Raw genomic sequence first — 20,007 nt, 5'->3', positions numbered from 1 at the left:
TTTCAGAAGACTTTTTCTAGAACTAAATTAAACAATACATTTATTTCATATAAATTTCTTTCACAGTTTTAAGACACATAAGCAACCTTTGTGAATGAAGCATTTAATATGATCATTAACGCCCGTAAATTCTAGTAGTAAACAAAGTCAGCAGTAAGTGAACTATGAGGCCTGAAGCTTAACGTGAATAACTTAACTGGTAGTGTCTTCTGTCTTGTTTTTTGTGCTACGGAGGCTGATTTAATGAAAACCCCAGATATACCAAATGGAAGGCACTTCACCAGAGACAGGACCATGTTCCATATTCGCTTTACAAGAAACAGAAAATTCTGTGACTGTTTCCTTTGTCTTCTGTATCTTGATCCCTTTTACGATATTTTATAGCTGTTGCTCCGTGTTTTACTTTGTTTCCCATGCGAAAGAACATAACTTTGTCACGAAGTAAAAAATTCACATAGCTCGATTGGAACGTTAAATGAAGATAATGATTTATATGACTTCTGCCTGTTTCATTGAGCTTAAAGTCCTGATCACTATACTAGTGTATCCGTGTTTCGTGTCTTTAGGCTCTATGGAGCAAGGCGATACAGCTACTGAGATAATGGATCGGCTATATTCAGGCGTGAGGTACGAAGACCGTCCTAGCTATCTAGATTCAAGCTTTCTCTGATTTGCCAGACTTGTGTTTCACAGTTACCACGTCCATAGTTCGCTAACTGAGCTAAATGTTCATTGCTTGATAACCGTGAAGTCGACAAGACATGAAATATTGCCCTTCCTAAATACTTCCAGCTTCCTTTACTTTTTATACATTTCTGGTTAATACATGACATGACGCCCGTAATATTCTGGATATAATTTAACTGTCCCATCACTACTCTTAGCTGCAGTCGTCCTGTTTATAATCTCGTATTTCGTCTGTACTGATGTGAAACAACGAACTGTACTGACTGCGAAAGATGACCAATATTGTCACTTGGTGAGCAAAAACATTCAGAAATTTATCAGCGCAAGAAGAAAGAATACTTCTGGGAAATTGCTTCTGACAGGTGCATGAAACTTTGAAATCTGGTTCAGTGAGGGGGATAAACTCCTGGCAATGGTGCTTTAGTTAAAGGTCTAAGGTCAAGACACCGCCGTTCAAAATACTTGGGAAGAGAAGTGCCTCACCTTATGTCTGGTGCGACGATCTACCTTTGTCAGCGTAGGAGGAAGTAAATGAAGTTGTCAATTTAATTATATGTGACCTTGCGATTGAACAGTCATAATTTTTCGAAGATAAAAGTGACGTTAGGACACCATAGAATGATTGTGTGATTGATGTCGAAGATAATAACGAAATCTTTCCAAAAACAAAGATTGATAGCCAGTGGCTGCTTTTTTTTAAACTATAGTAATAGAGGAAGTATTTTCCGTGTCATACCTGTTGAGGAAATGTGTTGATCAAGAATCCTCCCAGTGACGCCGTTACAAACCAAAAAGATTCAAAGAATCTAGTGTGATGATAACGTTATGATAACCGATTTTTAGGATCGCAATACGTTGTTTCTTTTTTCAAGTCATCAGACTCCTGACTGGATCAGTGCGGTCCGCCACGAATTCCTCTCCTGTGCCAACCTCTTCATCTCAGAGTAGCACTTGCAACCTACGTCCTCAATTATTTGTTGATGTATTCCAGTCTCTGTCTTACTCTACAGTTTTTACACCCCACAGCCCCATCTAGTACCATGAAAGTAGTACGTGTTTCGCACACTGATCAAAATAATATTTCATGAGAACTACAATAACTACTATGTCACAAACATGGTTCGCATCATTTTCATATTTTAGGAGGTCAGTTAGGCGTTACACGACAATTACCATCGGATAAAAAATTACATTGCTCTTCCATTTAAGGTGGTTGAGCTACTCATGTCCTTCGCTCCTTCTGGTGCTAATAGGGCCATCGCAAGCAATAGTTTCAAAAACAACTGTCAATACAACGATTCGAGGACAGTGAATAATGGAAAATTGTACTGAAATGCAGGAGGATCTGCAGCGAATTGACGCATGGTGCAGGGAATGGCAATTGAATCTCAATGTAAACAAGTGTAATGTGCTGCGAATACGTAGAAAGACAGATCCCTTATCATTTAGCTACAAAATGGCAGTTCAGCAACTGGAAGCAGTTAATTCCATAAATTATCTGGAAGTACGCATTAGGAGTAATTTAAAATGGAATGATCATATAAAGTTGATCGTCGGTAAAGCAGATGCCAGACTGAGATTCATTGGAAGAATCCTAAGGAAATGCAATGCGAAAACAAAGGAAGTAGGTTACGGCACGCTTGTTCGCCCACTGCTTGAATACTGCTCAGCGGTGTGGGATCCGTACCAGATAGGGTTGATAGAAGAGATAGAGAAGATCCAACGGAGAGCAGCGCGCTTCGTTACAGGATCATTTAGTAATCGCGAAAGCGTTGCGGAGATGATAGATAAACTCCAGTGGAAGACTCTGCAGGAGAGACGCTCAGTAGCTCGGTACGGGCTTTTGTTGAAGTTTCGAGAACATATCTTCACCGAAGAGTCCAGCAGTATATTGCTCCCTCCTACGTATATCTCGCGAAGAGACCATGAGGATAAAATCAGAGAGATTAGAGCCCACACAGAAGCATACAGACAATCCTTCTTTCCACGAACGATACGAGACTGGAATAGAAGGGAGAACCGATAGAGGTATTCAGGGTGCCCTCCGCCACACACCGTCAGGTGGCTTGCGGAGTATGGATGTAGATGTAGATGTAGATAATATAGACACAAAGGTGAACGATCTCTCAGGTCCCAGAATTTTATTGCTGAGGGCTATAAAGCCTGTTCCATTACTTTGAATGTCCTTGCAACGAAAATCGGAGAGAACTGGTATGGAGATGCCTGAATTTGAAATTACTACAAAATTACTCAATGCCTTACTCTCTCTTTCTACAACCGTGTCTTATATGTTTGATATACTCGTCATAGGTATTAGCTTCATACTGCTGTGAACCTTTCTGCTGGTATAAAGAGACTAATGTTCGCGAGATGATAGATCGGCGCGGAATACAGGTATGTGTTGACCGGTATTTAGAGTCTGTATCGGAGTGAGTAATGGTTGGAGGGTAAGGCAGGATACGGTAAGAGGAGAACGCCATCAGCAGAGTAAGCTATAAGTGGCGTGCCAAATAGCCACTGGAAAGTGAGCGGCCCGGTCGTTAGCATCCAAGGGCAGCGGTTGCCGGCTTCCGTGGCGTGCGGCTGTGTGCGGGGCTTTCTCTAGGGACGGCCGGCAAACACAGTCCCGGCCCGGATATCCTCGAGAGCTCTCCCGAATTCGTTCCTCGAAACTTTGGCGGAAACGCCTTCTGCGTGCGTGCGTGCGTCAATAAACACCGAGCGCGGCCACATCTGGTAAATTCACTCAGCTGCCACGGCCACTGCATGAGGCAGCTGGCAGACACAAAGTAAAAAATCCAATAACACAAAAATACACAACTGTTGCTTTGCTAGATTGCTGCGGGAATATTTTATGACCAGATTAAAACAGGACATTTACCGAGGTTAAAATAGTTATGGGCGTTAGCAGATCAAACAAATCCAGAAAATAAAGGTAATTCTCAGCAATAAAGACATTGATGACTTCATTAAATTCTTTATTTTCCTGTCAGACAATCCTTTTCGATCTTCAGCCTCACCTAGGTCGTTCGGATTAAAACGAAATGCAGCGCGAACTCAAACTTTACCGACAAATTGTCGAAGGTTTTTCCAGGAGTATTTTGGTAAAAGGCTACTTCGTCTCCGGTGCTTGTCACAGAGTAATTGCAATTCGACCCCCCATTTATCTCTGTATTTATGTAGTATCTGTATTATACTGAAAGTATTTGCACAACAGTGAAAATTCGACGACATGCGGTGTACTCCTTGTTTGGTAACAAACTTGTTCCATTGATTCACGATACTTGCTGCTGACCACAGTAACGCACATTTCATTCTTCACCCTCAAGCTTGCATTCAGTACTATTCGCCTGTGACTCGGATTTCTTTCTCCGGCAGTGCTAGTTGCACCTTTACAGTGACACATGTATAGGCAAAATGTATTGGTTTACTGATGAAGCATTGGCCGACGTGAGTGTATTTTTCAGTGAACATAATACGGCACATCGAAACTACGCTGAATTGCAACCACGGAAGTCACATCACAGTACTTTTGCATCTATAGAATGGCACATTTGAGAGACAGGATCATTGCATGACAGTTATTACGACTTCAGTTCGAAGAATGGTATGAAGCATATCTTCACTTTAACCAAGTCGTTTCAAAGCTGTATAACAACGTCAACGTACATCCATTCTAACCTGCTCTGACCAAGGCTCACAATTCCTTCTCGTACCCAATTAAATTTTCCTTAATGCCCCAGGATGTGTCCAATCAACAGGTTCCTTCCTGTAGTCAATCTGTGCAATAAATTTCCTTTTGTCTCGATTTGATTCACTGCCTTATCATTAGTTAGGCAATCTGTCTACTTTCATCTGCAGTATTCTTCTATAGCACCACATTTCAAAAGCTTCTATTCTATTCTGTACTGTGCCGGCCGCTTTGGCCAAGCCGTTCTAGGCGCTTCAGTCCGTAGCCACACTGCTGCTACGGTCGCAGGTTCGAATCCTGCCTCCGGCATGGATGTGTGTGATGTCCTTAGGTTAGTTAGGTTTAAGTAGTTCTAAGTATAGGGGACTGATGACCTCAGCTGTCAAGTCCGATAGTTCTTAGAGCCATTTGAACCATTTTTTCCATTCTGTATTGTACTGTATTCCATACACATTTCACATCCTTATCAGGCCACATTGCTGGCAAATACTTTCGGAAAAGACGTCCTAACACTTAAATTTGTTTTCAGTAGTAATATATGTACTTTTATTGGCGACCTGTGTTTCTCGCTATTGACAGTCCACATTTTATATATTCTTTGCTTCTGTCGTCATCACTTATTTTGCTTTCCAAACAGCAGAACTTGTTTACTTTTTTCAGCGTCTCAGTTACTCAGCATCAAATGGTTCAAATGGCTCTGAGCACTGTGCGACAGAACATCTGAGGTCATCAGTCCCCTAGACTTAGTACTACTTAAATCTAACTAACCTAAGGACAACACACACAACAATTCCCGAGGCAGGATTCAAACCTGCGAGCGTAGCAGCCGCATGGTTCCAGACTGAAGCGCCTAGAAGCGCTCGGCCACAACGGCCGGCCACTCAGCATCACATAATTAACTCAACCACTCAACACTGCTGTTGTTTTACTTACATATTATAACCTCTTTTCAAGACATTATCCATTCCATTCAGGTCGTGTTCCCAAAGCCCTTGCCGCAAAAGACATAATTCGCTTTCCAGATCTCTTCTTAATTTCCTTGCAGAATGTACAAAGTGAAGAACATGGAGGATAAGTTACAAATATGCTTCACTCCATTTTATTGCTGAAAGAACAAAATATAAAAATGCAGGAAAGGAAAGAGGTCTTTTTAATGACGTATCATATAATTCCAGAGCTGAATGTTAACGTCTACGAACGTAAAGTAAAATAGAGAAGTGTGATATGAATGCTTGGGAGACCCACAAGGGCAGGTTAACCGCCAAATTGGAAAAGTCTTTCGGATCACCCGCGCCCGCAGGCACCTTTCCTTCGCGGCGTATGAGAGTTGGGTGCGTAAGTATATGTGTTAAGTGTAGGTGACTGTAGTGAATGTATGGTAGTGTAGAATCATGTTCGTGTTGGAGGTGATGAGAGAAGGGAGAGGATGAAAGCCGGTGGCGGTACATAGCTTACTCCTCTCAAAAACCACAAGGTGGCAGTCCAGCTTAACGTCCCCATCCGATGGACGGATTGCCATCAACAGTGTCACGTGCCCTCACTTCATGAGGCACTGTCGAGAGGTTTGGTATTTAATCCAGGACAATGCCTCAAGGTATGGTGATCGGAGACTTAGCATCAGCAACCCTCCTGTCCCCTCTGCCGTCAAGGGAGCATTGTGAACGGCGCGCGTACCTGGACGGCCACCTGTCCTGGTAGTGGCCACACCCAACCGTCCTTGAGTTCGGTGATACGACGGAAACCTCGAAACCGCCGTTAACTACGCGTACTTCAATACTTCAAATATCGTCCTCTATACTAGTCGGAGGCTGCATAATTATATGAGCAGTTATACTCGATACGTAAAATGTTTAATATACTCTACCTGCCATTAAAATTGCTACACCACGAAGATGACGTGCTACAGACGTGAAATTTAACCGACGGGAAGAAGATGCTGTGATATGTAAATGATTAGCTTTTCAGAGCATTCACAAAAGGTTGGCGCCGGTGGCGACACCTACAACGTGCTGACATGAGGAAACTTTCCAACCGATTTCTCATACACAAACAGCAGTTGACCGGCGTTGCCTGGTGAAACGTTGTTGTGATACCTCGTCTAAGGAGTAGAAATGCGTACCGTCATGTTTCTGACTTTGATAAAGGTCGGATTGTAGCCTATCGCGCTTGCGGTTTATCGTATCGCGACATTGCTGCTCGCGTTGGTCGAGATCCAATGACTATTAGCAGAATATGGAATCGGTCGGTTCAGGAGGGTAATACGGAACGCCTTGCTGGACCCCAACGGCCTCGTATCATTAGCAGTCGAAATGACAGGCATCTTATCTGCATGGCAGTAACGGATCGTGCAGCCACGTCTGGATCACCGAGTCAACAGATGGGGACGTTTGCAAGACAACAACCAACTGCACGAACAGTTCGACGACGTTTGCAGCAGCGTGGACTATCAGCTCTGAGACCATGGCTGCGATTACCCTTGACGCTGCATCACAGACAGGAGCGCCTGAGATGGTGTACTCAACGACGAACCTGGGTCCACGAATGGCAAAACGTCATTTTTTCGGATGAATCCAGGTTCTGTTTACAGCATCATGATGGTCGCACCCGTGTTTGGTGACATCGCGGTGAACGCACATTGGAAGCGTGTATTCGTCATCGCCACACTGGCGTATCACCTGGCGTGATGGTATGGGGTGCCACTGGTTACACGTCTCGGTCACCTCTTGTTCGCATTGACGGCACTTTGAACAGTGGACGTTACATTTCAGATGTGTTACGACCCGTGCCTCTACCCTTCATTCGATCCCTGCGAAACGCTACATTTCAGCAGGATAATGCACGACCGCATGTTGCAGCTCCTCTACGGGCCTTTCTGGATACAGAAAATGTTCGACTGCTGCCCTGGCCAGCACATTCTCCAGATCTCTCACCAATTGAAAACGTCTGGTCAATGGTGGCCGAGCAACTGGCTCGTCACAATACGCCAGTCACTACTCTTGATGAACTGTGGTACCGTGTTGAAGCTGCATGGGCAGCTGTACCTGCACACGCCATCCAAGCTCTGTTTGACTCAACGCGCAAGGGTATCAAGGCCGTTATTAGGGCCAGAAGTGGTTATTCTGGGTACCGATTTCTCAGGATCTCTGCACCCAAATTGCGTGAAAATGTAATCACATGTAAGTTCTAGTATAATATATTTGTCCAATGAATACCCGTGTATCATCTACATTTCTTCTTGGTGTAGCAATTTTAATGGCCAGTAGTGTATTATGATTTAAAGCTATTACGGTTGCTAAGGTACACTGTAGCACTGAACATTCTTTCAAGCATTACTATAATCTGCTAGGTGTTACATGACTTGGAGGGTTTCAAATAATATAGCGTAAGAATCGGGGGGCCACTCAGTCTTCAGTATGTCCTAGGATTCTTGTCACTTATGGTCTTTTTTCATCTCAGCCAATGATATTTAAGAAATTCCAAGTTGTACATTAGCTCTGAACCCAGGGTCACTGTAGGTTCTCCTATGGCTGACTGAGTAACTCATTTCAAAGTTCGGAAATGGGCAAGGCCATACCACCTAGTAAACGACTGTGCTGTTTGGACTGAAGATAGCTTACTGTTTAAAAGTTGCAACAGCTTACAGCGTGCACTGCCTGACTGCTGCCTTTGCGTTTTGTCGTGACAGTGAACATAAATTAGGTACGTCGCAACTAGAACAAGTGGATTTGGGTGCGGCGCGGGGAAGGGTACTGCAGTGCGATATCGAACGCAGGATGGCTTCCTTTCTCTGTTCCGTTAGTCCGGAAAGCAGGCCTACGCCGCTCATAAACACAGGTCCGCATTCCCCTGACCAGCCTAACAGAGCAATAAAAGCCACTAACGGCCGAGCCGGCGCCCAGTGATGGCCTTGTTTTTGTTCTAAAGCGTTTAACGTCAGTTTCGAACAGATAAAAAGACACTACCATGCGTTTTTTCCCTCCTCTGTTCCTCCAATATTCATCTATATTTGCGACGCTGCTATAGGATGTATGAAGTTTATTCAGTAAAAAATTGTTGTATTTTTTATTCTTTGTGCCCATCTAGAAATCGCCTTTGAATTTATAGAGCAGTTCCTTTCTACTTTTCCTCCCAACAGCTCTTCATCCGTTCGCTTTTTCTGTTCTGTCCTTCCTGTCGAAGAGGCTTCTAATCATGTTTGTGACTGTTCATTGTGCTCGAAATTGTGTTCTATCTTGAATGATTTCTTCTTGTACGCCAATATCATTCATATTTCTCTAATATCCAGGATATAAAATGTAGACTGGCAATGGCAAGGAAAGCGTTTCTGAAGAAGAGAAATTTGTTAACATGAGTATAGATTTAAGTGTCAGGAAGACGTTTCTGAAAGTATTTGTCTGGAGTGTAGCCATGTATGGAAGTGAAACGTGGACGATAAATAGTTTAGACAAGAAGAGAATAGAAGCTTTCGAAATGTGGTGCTACAGAAGATTGCTGAAGGGTAGATGGATGGATCATAAAACTAATGAGGAGGTATTGAATAGAATTGGGGAGAAGAGAAAATTGTGGCATAACTTGACTAGAAGAAGGGATCGGTTGGTAGGACATATACTGAGGCATCAAGGGATCACCAATTTACTATTGAAGGGCAGCGTGGAGGGTAAAAATCGTAGAGGGAGACTAAGTCTCTGGACTGAAGACCACAACAACAACAATATCCACTTATTGCTGTTCTACAAGGACAAAGCTAAGACTTCTGGGATGGGCTTGTTCCTTTTGATTCCATGTAGACGGCCATAACTTACATTTCTCAGGTTTTTCTTTCTCATTTTTGGATGCATTTTCTTTGAAATCTGCTACAATTTATCACAGTTTCAAATGCATTAAGAGTGGTTACGTAATATCGTAAAGTTGTTTTAAAAACCGACTACTTCACAAGGCGCCGGAAGAATAATAAAGAGAGTGGAAGGTACGAGACCGTGCTGGAATAACACTTGCAGGAAACAAAGGAGAAGTTATTTCTGGCGTCGAGCTGAATGCTTCTCACGCCTCTGAGCGTTCTCTTCCGCCTCGCGTAGTTATTAGACAGGGTGTTACGGTGAGAAAGTGAACTGCGTAATGAAGAAAGTCTGCTTCCTAAGAATACGTTCGGCTTACGTCACGACAATTTTTTGATGAGTTTAATATTTTTCTGGTCTACTCACGAACGATGATACATCCGAAGCTGTGGTCGAGCGGTTCTAGGCGCTTCAGTCCGGAACCGCGCTGCTGCTACGGTCGCAGGTTCGAATCCTGCCTCGGGCATGGATGTGTGTGATGTCCTTGGGTTAGTTGGATTTAAGTAGTTCTAAGTTTAGGGGACTGATGACCTCAGATGTTAAGTCCCACAGTGCTTAGAGCCATTTGAACCATACATCCGAAGATATTCGTCCGAGTTTGAAGCTCACACTTTGTCCATGTTAGCTTTCAAATAAAAATGCTTTGGGAAAGTGTAAGTTGACCGAAACATGGAAGGATTAAAAATAAGAAAGTTGTATTTGCCCAAGGCAGAATCATTTTCCGAAACATACATCCTAATGTATGTTGCTGACAAGCCACAATGGTGTGCTGGACGTCATTTCCAAGTTTCAAACTCTGCTCTCAGCAAGAGCTCTGTTATCAACCAAACTGAAGAAGAGACTGCGTGGCGCATGGGCGCTAACGAGGGAGGAAGCTGTGAGCCGGGCCCGTCAGTCGTCACTTGATTGCTCAGCTGTTAAAGGCAACCACTGTTGCCCGTCACGCAGTTTTAATCTCTCAATACGTTTCATTACAGAGTGCAGTCTGCAGCAGAATGATGGGTAGCATATTAGTTTGTCAACAGCCTGGACTCATTAGCCCGAAATGCTTTTAAACTCGGCCAACGACCTTTTTCTTTGCAGAAAGAGTACTCGAATTTGGCTTCCCGGTTACATTTACTTTCTCTAGAGCCCTTTATCTGCAACTGTGCCGGGGGATAAAAAGTACGTAGATGCTTTTTCCAAATATTACTATCATTTCGTCGGTTAATTTTTATGGATCATGCAATTCACTACACCTGCAGTTGACTTACTAAGTACGGCTATTTCTCGTCTGACTGCATGTAAGCACGATACTACGGTAATATAGGTGTTTGCTAACAAATTTGGCGCCAGCCTTCCAAAAATAAAAAGTCAGATGAAGCCATCGTCAACCTGAGAATTGCGTTGACCACTACAGTTTTTACTAGGCGTTGTCCTATAGGAAACGGTATGCGTTGTTGTCCTCTGACCTTTGAACTGAATTAGCCAACTAGTTACAGGAGAACTATAGTTTAACGTGGACTCTCAAGCACGGTTTACCTTACATGTAAAGTGAAAGGGATCACTGCTATCAGCTGCAGCGGGAAGTTACGCGGAATCAGAAGCGACAAGTGAAAATGTTTTCCGGAACAGGATTCGAACCCCGTATCTCATTCTTACTGCGCAGATGAGGTAACAGCTGTGCCATCCGGGACACTGCGTTAGTGTAGCTGCGTGGACATGTCCGTAAGGACAAGCACTACGCATTCATGTAACATTACACCTTGACATTTGTCGCATTGTCAACTCATTGCCAGAGGAGAAACAAGGAAATGGTTCAAATGGCTCTAAGCACTATGGGACTTAGCATCTGAGGTCATCAGTCCCCTAGACTTAGAACTACTCGAACCTAACTAACGTAAGGACATCAAACTCATCCATGCCCGGGGCAGGATTCGAACCTGCGAGCGGAGCAGCAGCGCGGTTCCGGACTGAAGCGCCTAGAACCGCTCGGCGACGGCGGCCGGCGACAAACAAGGAGAAACTCAGATGGGTTCCATATGATTGATGTCGGACGAATCTGGTCGCCGAGAAGTCAACGTGAGTTCATTATAACACTCCCCAAACCGTTGGAACACGGTTCTGTCTCCGAGACACGGACAATTATACTGCTGAAAGATGACCTCGCCGCCAGGTAAGACATCAAGCATGAAGGGATGCAGGTGTTTCACAACTGTCTGGCGCGCTGCACGTTTCGGGCCGCTGTTCACCTCGATGACGGCGTTCGTGGAGACAACTGTCTGCCCACTGTAGCAAATATGCGATTTTCCCGAAGAGCTGACACTTTTCCATTGATCGCCAGTCGAATTCCGATGATTCCGCGCCTGCCGCAATCGTAATTGACGATTTCCTTGGGTCAACATGTGAACACGTAGGGGTGGTCTGCTGCGGAGCTTCGTATTCAACAATTTACGATGAACGGTGTGCTCCGAAACAATTGTGGGTGCACCAGCATTGTGCTCTCGGCAGAGTTGTCACACATCCCCATCACCTACTTTACAGAGCAGATGAACCTCCGAACACGTTTTGTGAAGAGTCGCGGACGCCCAACTATTTTGACCTTAGTGATAATTTCACTGTCCTTCTACCTCTTTCTGAGGATGCTCACAACGGTGGCACATGAACGTTCAATCAGATTCGCCGTTTTCGAGATACTCGTTCACAGACGCTGCTTAGTAATAATCTGCAATGGATTTTCCCATTGCAGCTCATATCTGCCCTAGAGTGATCCCCGTCCGTGTCAGCTCCGCTTACATACATTTGTTACCGCGTCACGCGCCCGTTACGTAACCAGGTAGCATCCATCGTCGCAGTGGGCGGTGGTCATAATGTTTTGGCGTATCACTGTACATGACAATGTAACTTACTCATTAGAAATATCATTGATACAGCGTGGAAAACAATTCCAGTAGCAGAATACGTGGCTGAAAGCGCCATTGTTGAAATAAACTAAAAAAAAAAACTGTAAAGGCGGATGTGAGTCACACATGGATAGTTCCGTCAGGCCTCAGAGCATTGCCCAGTACGGCACACACTTTGAATCTGTCTGCACAATCTTCTGCAGCGTGCTACATTCATCGTAGAAACCACCGCCACGCTATGGCTAAACCATTTCCTCACGGTATCCCTTCGCTCAAGGATGCTAATCCAGCAAGGTGGCCAGATGAACTACTGTAGAGTTTGGTAAGTAGGAGAGAAGTAATGACAGAGTCGAAGCAGTGTAGGTCGCGCCTGGGTAACGCAGCCGTTAAGAGAATTTAACAGCCGTAAAAGGCAAACTGCGGAGTACGGATGCTCGTCCGCCACTCAGTTTTAATATAGTTTAAAGCTGAAAACGGTTGTGCTATTTCCACCGCTTCTTTTCGTAATCTGTGGGGGGAAGAGTGGAGCGTAGGCAAGGCTCAGAGTTAGAACAGTTAATATTTTCATTCCGTTCCCGAATAGAATTTTTGAGCCAGTGAAGGATAAGGCCACTAAATATTCTTCACCATGCTCTGGCGAATGAGTTGCAGAGTACAGAATAACTTGCCCCAACCAACACTCGAGTATGCGGCCAAGTGGGACAGAGGTTTAGCGCAATCATCTATGTACCCAAAACGAGGCAGTTGAATGAACTCGTATTTCTCGAGATGCATGGCACATCTGTTGCGTCCTGGTCAAAAGGAAGAGCAAAAACCACTGTTTCCGTAACGACAAAAAATGGTTCAAATGGCTCTGAGCAATATGGGACTTAACTACTGAGGTCATCAGTCCCCTAGAACTTAGAACTACTTGAACCTAACTAACCTAAGGACATCACACACATCCAAGCCCGAGGCAGGATTCGAACCTGCGACCGTAGCGGTCGTGCGGTTCCAGACTGTAGCGCCAAGAACCGCTCGGCCACCCCGGCCGGCCTTTCCGTAACGTCTATCTCGTTTTAAAAGGAATAAAACTAGTTTCATGCCCTGATTTGTTACTGTGGATGCGACGTCAGTTCCCCACTCCACACCAGTAACGAAATAGTAATCAAGGTAATGAGTGTGAGTCTGTGGCTCTTCATCAAAAAAGGCTAAGTCGGTTTCCCTTGGTTTCTAGGACGCTAAACCTATTTTATTGTTTGATTCTTTGCGGTGATTGAAACAGTAATGGGTAATACAACGCAAGTCTTCCATTACAAACGGACGAAAACAAAAAACATATGATAAAAACAGGACTGGGAAAGAACATTATGTATTAGAACATCGCACCTGCTCAGACTTTTGGCAATAATAAAACAAGTGTTTCATGTATAAACTGTTGAAACATCCTCCTCATTCACCATATCTGGCACCTAACTTCTAAACAAATTTATTGGTAGATATGGATAGATATGGTTTAGGGTCCAATAAAGAATGTACGACAGCCGTACAGGGGTGTTTAGCAGGCCACCCATAGTTACGTTTGGGATACTGAACACATACTAACACGATAAATTGAGTTAGAAAAGGGACTAAGTCGAAAAATGATAACATTTGTGACCTAAATTTTAACTTCAGTCCGAGGAATTTCTCCTCGCACTTGTGATGACACAAAAAGCCTCAACGACGCTGAAATCAACGTTCAGACAGTTGGTGCTCACATCTCATCGCCATCCGTCGGATTATTTTTTAATATCAATGTGTCAACAAGTTCTCTTATGTCTAGCACTGCCAGTATGGCTATCTTCTACCAATGTTTGCACTTCTAATTGCACGAGCACAGATTTTCCTGGAAGGAACCGTGGACAAACACACATTGGAGTCCTCTAGAGAAACGAGGCCAGTTCAACACTATTGTGTTCTAAGCCCCTTTATTAGTCGAAAATAATACTCCTGCGACTTGCCGTCTGTTTATGAGTGGCGTCATAAACGTTCTTTCCCGCACCTGCACTCAGCAAAATCACGAGGCAGTTCTGCAATTCCGTGAGAAATATCGCAGATTAAACTTCACCGCCGAGCATCATACCAAAGCGACGTGCTAGCGTTAGCGAGTGGAATATCCGTCCCTTGTTCACTCTGAGACCATTTCAGTCTTTTTTTTTTTAATACCGTGGTCATTAAGAGAGAAAATGTAATACTTGTAACTTGATATTTCGGTTTCCGGTTAGCGAAATTAAGCCCCCACTAACATTTCGTTCGGACGTTCATTAGAAAAGTAGGCTTTTCATGAAATGCTATACATTCGACACATCTCATCACGCGCATTTTCTTTTGGCGGGACTCCAGGACTTACAAGGGAGGCGTAACTCAACGGGTCATCCGCTTTGTTCATCTTTCGCGTGTCTGCAGTACAAATGTAGACGTAACAAATACTGCGCTATAGAGGATAGTAAGAAACAGTCTGAAAAGTTTGTAAAGGTGTTTCTGGGTGGGTTGTGCTGAAAAATAACTGTTAAGGACAAAATTCAATACGTTGCACCGTTTCCACGTTAATTAACATTGAAGTTAGCCAATCAGACTTTTGCGCACGCAAATTCGAACAGCCCGCCAGAGGCGGAGCCGCCAAACGTATTCTTCGTTTGGTTTCCAAAAACCGAACAAGAGAGCGATACAAAACTTGCACTTGGGACGGTAGTAATGGTCGAACCTGAGCCAAAGGCTGGGCACTCTCTTGCGCTGTCGCCTACGCTATGAGAACAACTGACACTGGATGTATCTGGCAGGCCGCTTTAGTTTACCCCCGCAACGACCTGATTAGCTAACTTCAATGTTGATAAACTTGGAAAAGGCGCAATGTATCGAATATTTTCCTGAACCGTTATTTCTCAGCACAACCTACCTTGCAACATCCTTACAAGATTTTCAGACTGTCTATGACCATCCTGTATAGTACGATGCGTTTTCCAAGCATTTTCAAGAAATCGAGGTCCAGACTCTTACGAGCCTGTTGGGTATTATACGCTAAGCACGAGCAGTGGAACAGTGGCGCTATCGCATCTGCCTATAGCGGCAAACTACGTAGTAATCTATTCTTACTGTGTTCAATTGACCCCATCTTTTTTCCTAATCTTCCGCCAAACACTTGTATTGCTACAACGATGGGACTGCTACGGTCTCAGGTTCGAATCCTGCCTCGGGCATGGATGTGTGTGATGTCCTTAGGTTAGTTAGGTTTAAGTAGTTCTAAGTTCTAGGGGACTGATGACCTAAGATGTTAAGTCCCATAGTGCTCAGAGCCATTTGAACCATTTTGCTACAAGGAATCACGTTTCTTCAGAAAATAAAAATAATAATAATTATAATCATTAAGTGCAGTCGTGGTGAAGTATTAAGTACTGTAATAAAGAATCGTGATGAATATTTCTTTGCCAATACATGCATGCACGTATCTCAATGAAATTGTACCAGGCTATGCCTGCTTTAAATGATGTACACTGTATCTTCAATAAGTGCATGAATGAATAGATAAATAAATGTTCACTTTATCACGATTCGTTATTATTATAACGTACGCTGCGTCTGGAACCGCGCGACCGCTACGGTCGCAGGTTCGAATCCTGCCTCGGGCACGGATGTGTGTGATGTCCTTAGGTTAGTTAGGTTTAAGTAGTTCTAAGTTCTAGTGGACTGATGACCTCAGATGTTAAGTCCTATAGTGCTCAGAGCCATAACGTACGCTGCACGTAGGTGTTTCGTAGTGAAACCATAATGGACTATACGAGTGCGATGAGTAATGTACACTATATTTGCTGTACACGCATGATAAATAAATGATCATTTCATCACGATTCCTTTCTATACCTTGTTCCGAATGTAAACCAGTACTAAAAAAGTTATAATTATTTCTTTCCGAAGAAACACAAATCGCTCGAGTAAGAGAAGTGTTTGGTGGAAGATTACAAAACCTAGAAGGAAACGCGACTCCAACGAGGTAAAGGCCTTAGACGGTTGCGCTAATGCCGTTTATCGACGACAAGCGCTCTCGTATAGTATTCAATATTCTCTTCAGACTGCTAACCCTCAGTTCTCAAAAACGCTCAAGAGGCATAGCGTGCAGAAGCAGTACTTGTGACTTCTAAGTATTTACTATAACTGTGCGGAAGATAACCAAAAGTGTTGACCCGCTGGATATATGCTTCCGTTCTCAATCAGTGAAAAATTACCATCTGCAAAGTCAAATACAGCTGGGCTTCAGTTTAAGATTTTCGATCAGATGTGTGTGTGTGTGTGTGTCACTTGGGGAAAAATGTTCTGCAATTGTCAACTGCGTGGGTAATACTAAAACGAGATAAAAAAATGGAAAATGAAAACATTAGTTGTAGCACTAAGGTAAGCAAAACTCAAACCCTTTCCTCAGTTTCATTCCGGAAAAGTGATGTGGTTGAAGAAGTAATTGTTTCACGCATCACTAAAAACAAATTTAAAAAAAGGCTGGCTGACATAGTAAACTTACGGCCACACACGTAGTACGCAAGACACCGTATGGTACGTGGCGGAGGGCACCTTGTACCACTACAGCTATTTCCCTTCCTGTTCAAAAAATGGTTTAAATGGCTCTGAACACTATGGGACTTAACATCTGAGCTCATCAGTCCCCTAGAACTTACAACTACTTAAAGCTAACTAACCTAAGGACATCAAACACATCCATGCCCGAGGCAGGATTCGAACCTGCGACCGTAGCAGCGGCTCGGATCCGGACTGAAGCGCCTAGAACCGCTCGACTACACGGCCGGCTAGAAAATCTCTCGAAATAACTTTCAAGAACACAAAGGGGCACTTTTGGGGAAGGATAGCAAAGCACGTGCTAAAATAGTGTTCAATGGCCTCTAGGCAAGATGTGTAGATCACAATAGCTTTCGCTATGTCTGCACGAAGTTCCCTTCGCCACTATAGCCGAGGGGCGATCCATCGGGTTGCTTTGCGCGATACATATCGCGGGAATGATGTGTATTACTGTACAGTTCTCATTAAGAAGCTGCACGTGTTCGTGATCTTCGGCATGGTTTTTGAGTTAATCTCACAACACCCAGAAGCGGTTAACTTGCCAGAGAGGAAGATAGGTCGGAGTTCTGTTTGTATATACGCGCGTAAATTCTATTGCTCCGTTGCCATTACCCAACAAATTTTGTTCGGACACGGCTATTGAGGAACTCGTTCCTGACTGCACTGTATCGTTAACGACTGTGAAATAATGTCTTGAAAGAAAACGAGTTAGCCTTTCCGCTACCTTTTAAAATTGTATCTTGCTTTTTTCTGCAATATTTACGAGCTGTTGGCTGCAGGCAACTGATATATAGGTGCTACAGCAAGAAAACGCTCTCTACAAAGATAGCTGATTCGAAATCCTGCGTCACGTTGCGAGGTGCCGGGGCTAGTAGTGTATTTATCACTAAATTCTACTAGAATCCACATGTGTAAATCATGCTCTAAGCCCCCCCTATTCTAACTCCGACTTTTGCTGTTGCACAAGGATAAAACAAATACGCGAACTGACTCTAATCAACCCTGCTAGTGGAGTAGAAGAGAGTTTGGCACCTGCAATAATTTAATTTGAGAAATAAGTTAAATAAACAAAGGTTTCATTAGCATAGTGAGGAATGATAGGGTTGCTCTATTGATTAACAGAAAGAAAGTTCTGTCCAAAATAACAATCTGATTTATTAAGATTAAACGCAGAATAGTAAAAGAGACACAGGAAATATAAAACATCAAATTGGCTAAAATTGGAGATTCATACAAACACAGTAAAGGTGAAGTTGTCCCTAACTTAGATCGTGAGGTTTAAGACGAAGTGGTATGTGGAGCCAATTCCTTTCCACTCAAATCTCAAGAGAGACACACAGCTAACCCAATAGTAATTGCTGCTACTCGAAACTGAACAAAGTTAGAAAAGGATGAACAGGCGCGCTCTGCTGAGCTCTGATTATCACCTAGGAAAATCCCTATCTGCCGGTGCTGCGGACGTACATTACCAACAGTCTTCTTATCTCCCAGAACACGATCTGGCGTACCGCAGGCGAGAGCTGGTTGCTCCGACGTCCTCGACCGAAAGGCGACTGCCGACTCCCCAGAGCACCCGTACAGGCCGAACACCGAACATTCCCGCCCCCACGACAGTGGCCGTGGTTACGTTCCAATCAGCAACTCGAAAACCGGCGGAAATTCCACTCCATTGCCGGAGCACTACCATTCCACCAATGGAGATTCTTGGCGCCAATTTCTGTGCTGATTTTGCAGAAAGTGCGGGAATTTTCCCGCCACAACTGCGTGGGTACACAAGTCATTCCCACGCCTCGCTGGTAGCCCGCCAGAAAGTGTTTTCGCAAAGTTTCTCTGAAGTAACGGAACCTCTAGCCCAGCCGCTACTTCACACCCCAGCGGGCGTGTCTCTTGACAATGTCGGCGTCTGAAAAGCATTCACTCGACTGCCTCACACACGTCGGCTTAACTCTCTCCAGTTCCACAGAGCCCGCCTGTCACCGGCCCACCCGGGTGACGAGAGACGCTGCGTGGGAAGTACGCGTGTTAAGGAAAAGCAACCCTCCACCGCATGCAACTAGAGAGGAGAATCGTAAGATAGAAATATGAGAGGGGGCTCATGCCACCTCTCATTGCCCCTACGCCATTTTAGATTGTAATTGGTGAGCGGTTGGCTCACTTAGGAGCAAGGTAGTGAGTCAATCGCCCAAGAACAATCTTACAAAGTGACTCCACATACCGCACTCTATAAAAAAGATCATTGCAACTGAAAAATGCAACTCATAGAGGGAGGATTATTTATGATGTAGCCAACTTCACCTTCTTAATATGGAACACTAACACTCACATCACACATCCATACCCAGGGAGCCCCTTCCAAACACCGATTCACACAGACATTCACGCTCTAAACATGGCCCGGGCATCTGAGCCAAATATGGAGCAGTTTATTCTTTACAATCAGAGTTGGAGTGCTCCGCAATTAAATGCCCAAGATGTTACAACAATTTTAATCATTAAACTAACCTGACCTCACTCACACATGATAATATTTAAGTTAACACTCTCTTTGTGAATTTTCAGGATCTAGTTACAACCTCCGATTCATTCTGTCTCCCTGCAGCAAGAATAACCTTTACAAAATGTTCCCTGAACTGATGGTCCATTCACAATGACAGTGGTGGTATCTGCTTCAGTTTATGGGGACTTCAGGCACACTGTTAGCATACACACAACAATAAACACAAAATACAAAAAAAAACATGATGTGGAGAACAATACAGTAATCTGTAATAAGAATTACAGTGTAAAACACAAACGCATACAAGGTATAACATACATTACAGAAACAACATAAGAGAAAGAAATTTAAGAAAAACAAAAAAAACAAGGTTCATGGGGCATCAAATTGTGCGTGCACATTGCACAAAGTTCACGACTGTGCTGAGAATGAGGCACTAAATCACATTGTTAGAAATATCCGTGGCACTTCACTGATTCCACTGTACTGACATCACATAAGGCTAAACGTCGGTTGTAGTTGCTACGTTGTGGCAACAGCAATAGGGAGTTCTGGAGTGTCTGCAGTACGCTGTTGAGATTGTAGTCAGACCCACGCATATGATCACGGCCGTATGGTAGGAAGACACAGTGATAGGCTCTCCTCACGTCGATTAATTGTCTCTGAGGTCTACTCGTTGGGATACATCACTAGTCTAGGTCTCTTCTCTCGCTGGACAGAACTTTATGTTTCCCAATATTGCAGTTCGACGAGGGATGATGGCACGTGGAGTGACTCCACAAGTGTGTGAGGTCATCCATACAGGATCGAACTAGGAGCGACTATTGTTAA

At 43.9% G+C, this 20,007-nt stretch overlaps 1 protein-coding gene across 1 annotated transcript in view; it reads left to right on the top strand.

Annotated features, from left to right (window-relative positions):
- LOC126237916 (serine proteinase stubble) overlaps window positions 1-20,007 on the top strand; it is a 771,897-nt gene that overhangs the window by 55,053 nt on the left and 696,837 nt on the right. The gene's annotated exons all lie outside the window — the stretch shown is intronic.

The sequence above is a fragment of the Schistocerca nitens genome, chromosome 1 (genome assembly GCF_023898315.1).
Source record: "Schistocerca nitens isolate TAMUIC-IGC-003100 chromosome 1, iqSchNite1.1, whole genome shotgun sequence".
Taxonomy (NCBI): Eukaryota; Metazoa; Arthropoda; class Insecta; order Orthoptera; family Acrididae; genus Schistocerca; species Schistocerca nitens.
The sequence above is the reverse complement of the archived record's forward strand: the minus strand, read 5'-3'. Positions and strand labels throughout refer to the sequence as shown.